Source organism: Pygoscelis adeliae, unplaced genomic scaffold, assembly GCF_000699105.1.
Source record: "Pygoscelis adeliae isolate BGI_AS28 unplaced genomic scaffold, ASM69910v1 Scaffold25, whole genome shotgun sequence".
Classification (NCBI taxonomy): Eukaryota; Metazoa; Chordata; class Aves; order Sphenisciformes; family Spheniscidae; genus Pygoscelis; species Pygoscelis adeliae.
Genome location: NW_008824808.1, coordinates 4,327,053 through 4,337,321, shown reverse-complemented (window position 1 = coordinate 4,337,321; position 10,269 = coordinate 4,327,053). Strand labels below are relative to the sequence as shown.

Here is a 10,269-nt window from a genome sequence, read left to right as displayed (position 1 = left end):
TAAAAATGGAAATAAAACAATTCTCCCATGTAGCTGTTCCTTGCTCAGGTGTTCTGTCACAACTGATTTGAAAGGGATGATTTGCTTACGCTAGTCTTATTTGCAGGAATAATGTTTGGAGGATTGCCATCATTCAAATCTATTTGAACTGATACTCTTTTGTGAAAAGTTTCTAAATTTGGAAGTTGCATTTCTGAGCTGCAAATGCTTTGGTTTGGCAAAAGGCAGTTTACCAAAAGTAATGTGATTGCTGAAATAATTTAGTCTAATACTTGCCCGTGCTCTGTTCGTTTCCATGCTTGAGCTGACTTGCAAATGAAGACATATGGACATGGACAGTGTGAATAAATTAACAAAAATTGCAAATGTTCAACCTTCTCCAAAAATCCTGGAGACAGCCCGCAGACTTCAGCCAGCATGGATTAATCACGAGTGACCCTAAAGCCAACCAGAGGTCAAACGATGAGGCGGACTGCCCGAGAGCTGCTGTCCCTGCTTGCCTGGAGCTTCCCTTCCCCCTTAGCTGCTTGCCGTGGACCAGTTGAGGGGATGGCAAGCAGACTGGTAATGGCTTGGTATTTACAGAGCCTAAGTGTTCACGTGCAGATGTAAATACAGTTTTGTGGGCAGCTTGGGTCCATGTTATTCCCCTCCTGCCTTCATTTAGAAACTGGCGTTGTGTTTGTCTGGGGGGCGAATGGAGTCCCCTCAGTAGTGTTTATCTGTCCACTGCTATTATTAATTGATGTAATTGTTTCTTTACTAATATTTACCTAGGTTTTTAACATGGAATTGACTATACAGATAATTCTAGTGCAATCTTAGAAGAAAGTCAATGCCTTAATTAGAGAAATGACTTGCTCCTCTTGACTTGTTATTCATGAATTGATTTTTTTTTTCCCCTGCCCTGAAAAGTGTTTGCCCTGAAATGTGAGGAAGTTGTTAACTAGATGGGTGACATTCGAAGAAGTGTATACTAGCAATTAAGATGGACAAGTAAATTTGACAAAGAAACTAATATTTGTCCTGAAGGAAACCTGAAACATTTGGGGTGGGGGAGGGAATTTGGAGGCATTTCTGCCTTCTCCAAGCCTCTTTCTGAAGAGTCACTGTGTTGAGAAAAACAGAGCAGCAGGGACTCTTGAAGAAGGTGAGTTACATCCACTTAACTTTTCTTTTACTGTGCTACACTAGGTCCTATAACTACACAGGATCATCCAGGCAAAATGAGAGGGTTATTTAAAAGCATAGCAGAATATTATTTTAAGCAGCACACTGGTGATGTTGAAACTTGGTGCCTCTCAATTCTGCTAGGGCCAACAATTTTGAGGATTAAAAACATATGGAATATAGATAGAGAAGATATCCACAATGCTTGGGGTATTATTTAGCTTTATTTGTATTATTCAGGCTAGCAAAAACAAACAAAAAGACCAAGAGAAAATCTCCCGTTACAGGGCATAAGCCATCCAGTAGACGATGGGAGCTGGAAAGAAATTTTATGGGAAAGTTTTTCTGTAATTGCTCTCCTAGAGATTTCTTCATCCGTTCCCTGAAGCATCTGATGCTGGCTGCTGTCAAATGAGAGGTTACTGAACTAAATGGACTATTAATCTGACCCAGTACAGCAATTCCTGTGTTCCTGTGTTTACAAGTGGGCTTTGTCTGCTGAGGGTTGTCTCTCTGGAATAAGCCCTCCATTGGAGGCTAGGGAAAGGAAATTGTCCAGAAGCTTTTACACTGTTGCTATGTAATTTTGTATGTTGTTTTCAAAAAGTGTATCTTTTTTTTCCCCCCTCCCCTTTTATGTGTATGCATGTTTTAAATTATAAAATTCAGCTTCCTGTTTGATGGATTTGCTATTAAGTAATATTCAGGACCGTTGAGTAACATAATTATTCAGAATTATGTGCTTTTAAAAATTGAGGGACAAAGTAATCTTGGTTGGCTGGTATATGGCTAAATGATGGATTCTGTTCAGAAATGTGTGAACGGGTGCCTTCATCACCCGTTTCTGTTTCTTCTTTAAAAGTGGAGAATTTCTTAAAGGAAAATATATCGTTGTTGTTGTTGTTGTTATTAATCGGTGTTCGCTATGTTCCAGTGAACTCAACTTTCTACCTTCACTCATTTTTAATAGAGGGTTTTCTATTTTGCTTGACCGAAGAGGTTCAGTGAATAACCTACCTTTGCAGTGAGGTATGTGAAGCAGAGTTGTAATATCAAGGAATTGTGTGCCTTGGGTTTGCTGTGCAAATCTTAAGTTGGACTTCCTTTATTTTTCTAAGGCTTAAGAGTGGATGAGACAGTCAAGCTTTTTAATTCGGATCTTTTTTTAGCATGTCAGACAATACTGCTTCATGTAGATGACTTTCAGTTCTCTTTACTGCTTTAAAAGGTGCATTAGAGACATGGGATACAATTGTGCTTTGTTTCACCCAGAACTTCATATAGGGAGAATGTGTTTCATTTCCTTACCATGTGTCAACAACTGGATCCTAAACCTGTGTTTATCAGATGCAGAACTGTTTTGGAGGATTATCACTAAATCAAATGCTAGACTGGAATTTAAGCTCTCGCTATAGCATTTCTCAAATTTTCTTACTATTTTACTTTTAGGCCATTTGGTCTTTGATGCTTAGATCTAACGTTCAGAGGCTACATTTTTACGTTCCTCTTTGTACAAGAGAATAAATATTTCTTTCTGTTGCAAAACCCTTATACTCTCATAATAAAGACAATACACCTGATTTTTTTTTTATTAAGGCCCATCATTACTGTTCAAACACATGCAGGAAAAAATTGTCTTAGCTCACACATGGTAAAACCATAGTATAACTGTATTACTGTGGTTATAAAAATGTGTTAAAAGGGGGGAGATCCTATGGTTTTCTTTAACACAAGGACTCCCGTTATTATTTTAGGAGGTTGGGGTTTTTTTTTGATAACACACGTTAAAAATTAAAGCACACATTTTTGTCTGGCAAAACCAGGGCCAGAGTGGTTACATGAATATGAGATCTAGTCCATGTCATAAATGCAGCTGTTTATATAGAGGAATGATCTAGAGGGTGCTTGTTCTCAATCTTCTTCAGTATCTCTTCCATCTCTTGCTATATTAGAGCTCTGCATCATTTTTCTTGGACTATTCCTTTCATGTGTCATTCAGTCAGGTATGTTGCTTGTAATAACATCCTTGAATTTCATAGTATACCACACAATTTAGTCACTTTTCATTTTAAATAATTATTTTAAGTAGACTGGGGTGTTTTTTCAAATCATTGTCATGGTGAATCTCTGAGCACAGATGAGCTGTGTATTTGTGAAAGGGGGGGGTCTTCAAATCTGTCATCAAATTAAGCAACAGTGGCTGTACCCAACGTGTTTGTTTTTCTTCCCACTTCTGCTCCTTTCCCTTCTCCCTCATAAACTCAGATACACAGTGCGGAGTGACCATGGTTCTCCCCAGCTCACAATCCCTGCTGTGATGGACTCCATGTGGGGAATTGGAAAACTTTGTCTTAGAATCCATATGGGCAGAGTATCTTCAAGAACCATGGCTTGTATAAAGGAAGTGACAGCCTTTACAGAATTCGCTTATTTTGAGAGATTATTTCCATTAGCTGACATCTTTATTGCATTCTCTTGCTTATGCATCATTTTGAGGACACTTAAATTGCTTTTTTCTGCTTACTTCTGATTTGCTTTAGCATATGGTACTCTGTGACACCCCATATAATGGACAACCATCTGAGACCCGGTTGGCACAGACAGCGCTAGCTGAGAAGCGGATGCAGTCAGGGTAATACTGAGGGACGTGCTTGAACCAACACGTATCTTTCAGCCATCTTTGACTGGACTATTCTGCTTAGTGATTTTTTTTGGCCTGATTATAATTAACAAAAACCATGAGTGGATTTTGAATGGCTCTGTCTTACTAGCGAAGATCCTCTTTTTTTTTTCTCTCTTTTTTTTCTAACAGATAATCCTCCTACTTACTCTTTGGCCTTATTCCTCTCTTTTTTTTCCTCTCTTTTTTTCCTCTCTTTTTTTTTCCCTTTTTTTTTCCTCTCTTTGTTTTCCTCTCTTTTTTTTTCTTTTTTTTCTCTCTTTTTTTTTCTCTCTCTTTTTTTCCTTTTTTTCTCTCTTTTTTTTTCTCTCTCTTTTTTTCCTTTTTTTCTCTCTTTTTTTTTCTCTCTCTTTTTTTCCTTTTTTTCTCTCTTTTTTTTTCTCTCTCTTTTTTTCCTTTTTTTCTCTCTTTTTTTTTCTCTCTCTTTTTTTCCTTTTTTTCTCTCTTTTTTTTTTCTTTTTTTTCTCTCTTTTTTTTTCTCTCTTTTTTTTTTCTTTTTTTTCTCTCTTTTTTTCTCTCTTTTTTTCTCTCTTTTTTTTTCTCTTTTTTTTTTTCTTTTTTTTCTCTCTTTTTTTCTCTCTTTTTTTTCCTCTCTTTTTTTTTCCTCTCTTTGTTTTCCTCTCTTTTTTTTTCCTCTTTTTTTTTTTCCTCTCTTTTTTTCCTCTCTTTTTTTTTCCTCTCTTTGTTTTCCTCTCTTTTTTTTTCTTCGCTTTTTTTTCCTCTCTTTTTTTCCTCTCTTTTTTTCCTCTCTTTTTTTCCTCTCTTTTTTTCCTCTCTTTTTTTCCTCTCTTTTTTTCCTCTCTTTTTTTTTTCTCTCTTTTTTTTTCTCTCTCTTTTTTTCCTTTTTTTCTCTCTTTTTTTTTCTCTTTTTTTTTTTCTTTTTTTTCTCTTGGGGATTAATTCAGTTGCTCACCCAATGTGTGCATCTGTTGAAGGAACTTCAGGTGCTGTTAGAAAAGCACTCTCTGTTGTGACATGTCTGCTTTGGCATTCCCAGTTCAAAGATATGCTCTACTTGGCTGCTGGTATTTGCATGGTTAAATCAGATTGTCTTACCAGCCTTGGGCACCCAGCTGGGCTTCCTGGCTTCTAGCTTCTCACTCTTCGGTGTCCTTTGAGGTGCATTGGGTTGCTGGATCCTGACTTCTGAAGTGCTGCTGTCCTGAAAATCGTGCAGGAAGAACCTTGATAAGGTCATTCTACCGCAGTGGGGAAAGGCGATTACCAGGCACGCGGGAAAGGTGGCGTGGAAAGCATACCTGCCCCGCTCTCTGGCTCTGGATACGTTATTGTTGTACAATAAAAGCAGAGTACCTGGCAGAGTGACTCAGACTGCCACCGCCTGGTAAGCACAAAGGAGGGATGGGCTGCTGCGGCAGGGATGGTGTTGTCAGTACCAGGAAGATGGGTCTGCGCTGGCTTCTACTCAGCAGCATACCGGGCTTGACTCCTGGCATGCGGGAGGAAAGCGCTGCTGGGAGCTTTGAGAGCATTACTTCTCTTACTGGTTTGCATTTATCGGCGTGTGTGGGTTGGAGGTTGCAGAAATGGGCATCCTGTTCCTGAGGCTGAATATCCTTGCTGCTGTTTTGCTACGTGGTGGTTCAGAATTGGTTGGAGGCTTGTTGGAGGAAGCACTGCCTGACTGCACCCTGCCCTTCTGCAGGAGGAGTCTTCTTGGGGACTGTTAGTCAGCCAAGTGTAGCAGCTCCTGTGGGATTCCACGTGCTATTGAGAGCTTTACAATTAACTCGTACCTCATGACATAATTATGAAAATGCTCACTTTCTTGAATGCTTTCAAAATTAATAATTTTAATACATTACTTAGCCAGTGAAGCTGAAAGATTAGTGATCCCGATGCATTCAGAGGCAAAGTACTGCCCAGCTGAGTGCTTGATCCGGGTCAAGGTGGTTCTTCATATTACCCGTCTTCATCCCTAAGAGTCTGCATGTAACTTCTTCCTCCACAGTAAATGTGAAGTACTTCAGGCTAGTTTCCCTGTCTGCAGAAGCGGGAAAGGTGTCTTGCATCTACCAATGGAAAGATGCTTTCAGAAACTGACTTGTTGGGAGTGATTGCTGTGATTAATTCACACACTTGCTAATTCTGCAGGAGTACCTTTATATTGTATCAGAAGTCCTACTTTGCAGACTGACATATATGACACAAGTCTCCTTGAATTTTGTCGGTGCTTAGGCTCCTGTTAGGTTGCTTTTTGGAAGTGAAATGTAAGGCTGTAGTTCACTTTGGTCTTTCTGATGATGTAATCCATCTGTCCAGCACCTTTCTCAGACTAATTCTGGGACATAGATCTTCTGAATGTGTTAGGATGTGGAAAAGATCTGCTGGTTTTGTGGCTACCATGATTGATTATTGCACCTCTGTCCTTATGACCTGACTGATAATGTTTTGCAACATTTTCACATGATTCAGAGGATGACTGTGAAGGTGCTTACATATGCAGAGTTATCTCAACGTATTATTAGCGTTTTGCAATTGCTTTATTGGCTCCCTGTTAAGCAGAATATTGACAATAAAAATGCTATTTTTGTTCTGCAGTCCACTCTGTGGCTTTGTCCCTTCCTAGTTAATGGCTGCGCTTGTTCCTAATTTTCCTACCCTATTGTTCCTGTGACAGGGAGCTACGGAGAAGAGAGGTTTTAATAAATGTTCATAATCTCCGCCAGCCCTCTGGCATATTCTGCTGACCCTAGGGGAGTCTTACTGGGAATATATTGGAACTTGTGATATGTAATAAGTGAAGGTTCAGGAGCCTGAAGTAGACAGCAGAAATGTCGTCTTCTGGGTAAAGTAGGACTGAAGACTCTAATAACTCAGAGGAACTACAGAACCTTTCAGCAGACATACTATTAGACTTGCCATATATAACAAAAGATGATAAATTATGTGTGTTAAGTTATTTTGTGTTAGCACAGTGTCCACACCTCCGTGATACTAAGATGATAGATGCACCTCTACTCCAACAGACTGGTATTCAGAAACAAAGTTCACAAGCAATGCTCGAACGCTATTTTTCCCCTGTTCCACTTGGATCACCCTCCTCCCTTGACAAAGGATAGAAACTCCTCTAGCTCCAAGGAAGTAGAATTTCCAGCCTTGTAGCGCAAAAAATTGGACTGCTAACAGATTGAACCTACCTCCTGAACATAGTGTCTTGCCTCCTAACTCTGTCTGAGGGATTGAGAAGCCTAGATCATCATTTCACAATTCAGGCATATCCCTAAGAAAATCTTCTTTCAGGTTTCTCAAGCAGCCTCCTGAATAAACATTATTCATTTTTTGAGTGAATCCACATGCTCATCCTAACAATGCATTTAGATTACTCTAGATAGCAGAATTTTTCTTTGCAGTAAAGTGGACTCTTGCAGGATCCTTCTCTGTGTGGCATATAAAGTGAAGTGTGCTGAACTGAGGCAGAGCCATCCACTGCAGTGCATGTTTTCCGAATTAAATGGAATTTTATTCTTGTCTTTGTTTATCTCCGTGACTGTTGAAGTCTTTGTTTCTTTGCATAGTGTGTGAAGATCACATGCTGCCCTGACCCTTCTTCAGTGCATTTCCAGGCAGCGCATCTGTGCCACAGTGGGGCACAAAAAGATCTGTATTTACCAGTTGTCCAGTTATTGAACAAAGCATAAGTGGAAACTGAAGTTCTAGAGCTTTTTCTTCCTGAAATTGGCGATGAAGGCAAATCTAATGCCGCTATTTGCAGTTGTGGCTAGACATCCAGGTTGGCTAAGTTTGACTACTAGGTTCCATCCTTTGTGCCACTAAAGATATCCTGTATGGGTCCATGCAGAGGAAGGCTACCCAGCTGATCTCAGGGAGGGAGATGGTGTGCTGCTTTGCTTTATTGTGACAGTTCTGCTAGGACCAAGACTTCTCAGGAAGGTACCTCTAAGGCTGAACAGACAGATGAGACTTGCTTCTGTACTGAGACAGTCATCTCTAGCAATGTCTTACTCAATGAAGGCTAACAGCAAATGTTGCAAATCTAAATTGCCCTGATCCTTCCCAATATTAGCTTACAGTGATCTTACATCACCTACATTGATGTACGGATAAAGCATATCCATCAACACTAACATTTTCAGCACCTGCCACTCGTAGAGCATTTGATGAGCCTCTGTCCTGACTTGTGACTTCACTGGTTGGGGTTTTGAGACCAGCACCCACTTACTGTCACCAGTAGAAGTTACCACTGGTATTGCATGTCTTTGTGCTTTCCTTTAATGAATTATCTTGTCATCCTGTTTCAGCGGTTCACCTGCAGTGCTCATCATGACCACAGAGTGTTGGCCTCCCAAAGAGATGTACTTCTCTGTCAAGGAGCTGCCCTCCAAAGCTGCTTCCCTCTTCAGCCTCTGAGCAGATTAAGTACTCCATTCTTTTAATGATTCCCAGGCCACCATCATTTACTAGGGATCTTCCGTCTGTCACCAAAACAATAACATCACTTGACCTCTCTTACTGATCTCAGAGGCCTCTTAAAGGTTATAAACAGTCAGTATAAGGCCTTTTTAGTAGTTGCAGTGATGGTAAGTGCTGTATTTGTCATTGGTCACCATGACATGTTTCCCATCAGCTAGAAGGTTAAGGATGAGCGCTCTGGGAGCATGCTTGGGAGTCTTCAGATAGATCCCCCACATCCTCCTAGCTGTAACACAACTTGGGAAGAGATTGGCATGCTTGTAAACATCTGCACGTTCCACAATATTGGATGACGTTACTGAATGTAGACAGTGGGATGTGGTTTTCCTTGCTTACTCAGTCTCCCTTCCCCTGGCCTCCCATCTCTTTCCAAGAGCCGTTCTCACAAAAACTTGCTTTGACTGGGAGTTGATGCAATGCTATGTTGAGGTGCCTTGTAGCCAGAGTTAAAGACCAATTAATTGCCAGTTAAGGGGAAGACCTTCAATGGAAGATCTTTTTCCTGGACAGGAAGTGTGTCCCATTCTGAACTTAATCAGAGATCAGCGATGCTACCTTTCCTTTATAGATAGTTGAGTACACTGTCCGTTTAAGGTGCTACCTGTTGGCCTGTGTAAATCTTCCTAAATCTTAGAAGTGTGTTGGCACTGGTTGCGGCTCACCTTTGTTATCTGTGGTTCTTTTTCTCTGCCTTGACTGGATGATGAGAGGGGAGCCCAAGGGATAGGTTCCTTAGTCCCATCAATGATAAATTTTTCCTCTTCATTGGTTGCCATCTCACATAGCAGCAGGTGTATAAGGCCTTTTTAGTAGTTGCAGTGATGGTAAGTGTTGTATTTGTCATTGCTCGCCATGACATGTTTCCCGTCAGCTAGAAGGTTAAGGCCCAAAACAATCTGGTTGGACATGTAGGACTGTAAAGGACAATTTGGGTTGCAAAGTCCAGTCTAGTTTTTCTGAACTGTAGGGAGAAACTGTGCAGGAACAAAGGAAACCAGCTTGAAAAAATGTAGTCGGAGAACAAGACTAAAGGAGTAGGCATAGCACCTTGGGTGGGAAAAGCTTCGTATTGGAGTTTCTGGTCATATGTGACTTGAGTGACCAGCCTGCTTTGTAAGAGCTGTTTTTGCTGGCTACCTTGTGCTGCTTAAATTGTGGATCATCTAAATTGTGTTTGAGAGAAGTGATGTATTTTTCCCTTCGAGTCTGGGGATGGGCAGAAACAGGGAAATGGGTTCAGTCTGAAAAAAAAAAACAAACCCAACCCACAGGTTTGCTCTGGCAAATCTCTGATCTCCTAAACCTCTGTAGCCCATGGGATAGTCTCTCATTTAGGATATTTTCAATATGGAGTTACTGTTTTACATCCTTAGAAACATTAAAAAGGACCAACAGAGGTAAAAATGCAAGAACAGAAGTTTTGATTCCACTGAAAGAGCAATTTTAAGCATTAAGAAATAGCTTTTAAAGTTGGGGAGGGAAATCAGTGTAAAAGTTCACTTAAACTCAGGGAGCAGGAAGCTCAGTTACCCTCCTTTTGGTTTCCATAAATGAAAGAGAACTTCTTGTCTTGACAGTCCATTGGGATTTTTGAACGTGGCAGAATAAGGAATGCATTTAGTTACAAAGCAGAGTATCCTATATGCCAGCACAAAATGTATTCAAAGCCTCTTGAATTCTCTGCAGAAAACTGCAAGAGAGTTCCTTATAGAGGTGATTGAAAGCCACTGCACAGGAAATCAACTTCTCATCCTGTACATAAACATGAGCCAATTCTACTATATCTGGCTCTCGGGGCAGTACACACGGTAAATTGTTAACCCCATCACCTGACCTAACCATTTATCTTTACTTCTCAGTATAGTTTTGGCAACTGCTGAGTAATGAAAGAAACACGGAATGCAGATAGCTGTAAAAAAACCCCCAAAACCAACCAACCAAAAAAACCCCCCAAACCCAAAGAA

The 10,269-nt window shown here is 40.3% G+C and overlaps 1 protein-coding gene across 1 annotated transcript in view; it reads left to right on the top strand.

The window, feature by feature from the left end:
- Positions 1-271: 271 nt before the first annotated feature.
- RARB (retinoic acid receptor, beta) overlaps positions 272-10,269 on the top strand; it is a 214,142-nt gene continuing 204,144 nt past the window's right edge. The window contains exons 1-2 of the mRNA XM_009324186.1: positions 272-285; positions 9,350-9,357. The gene's annotated coding sequence lies outside the window, so the exon portion shown is untranslated. The remainder of the gene's footprint in view (positions 286-9,349; positions 9,358-10,269) is intronic.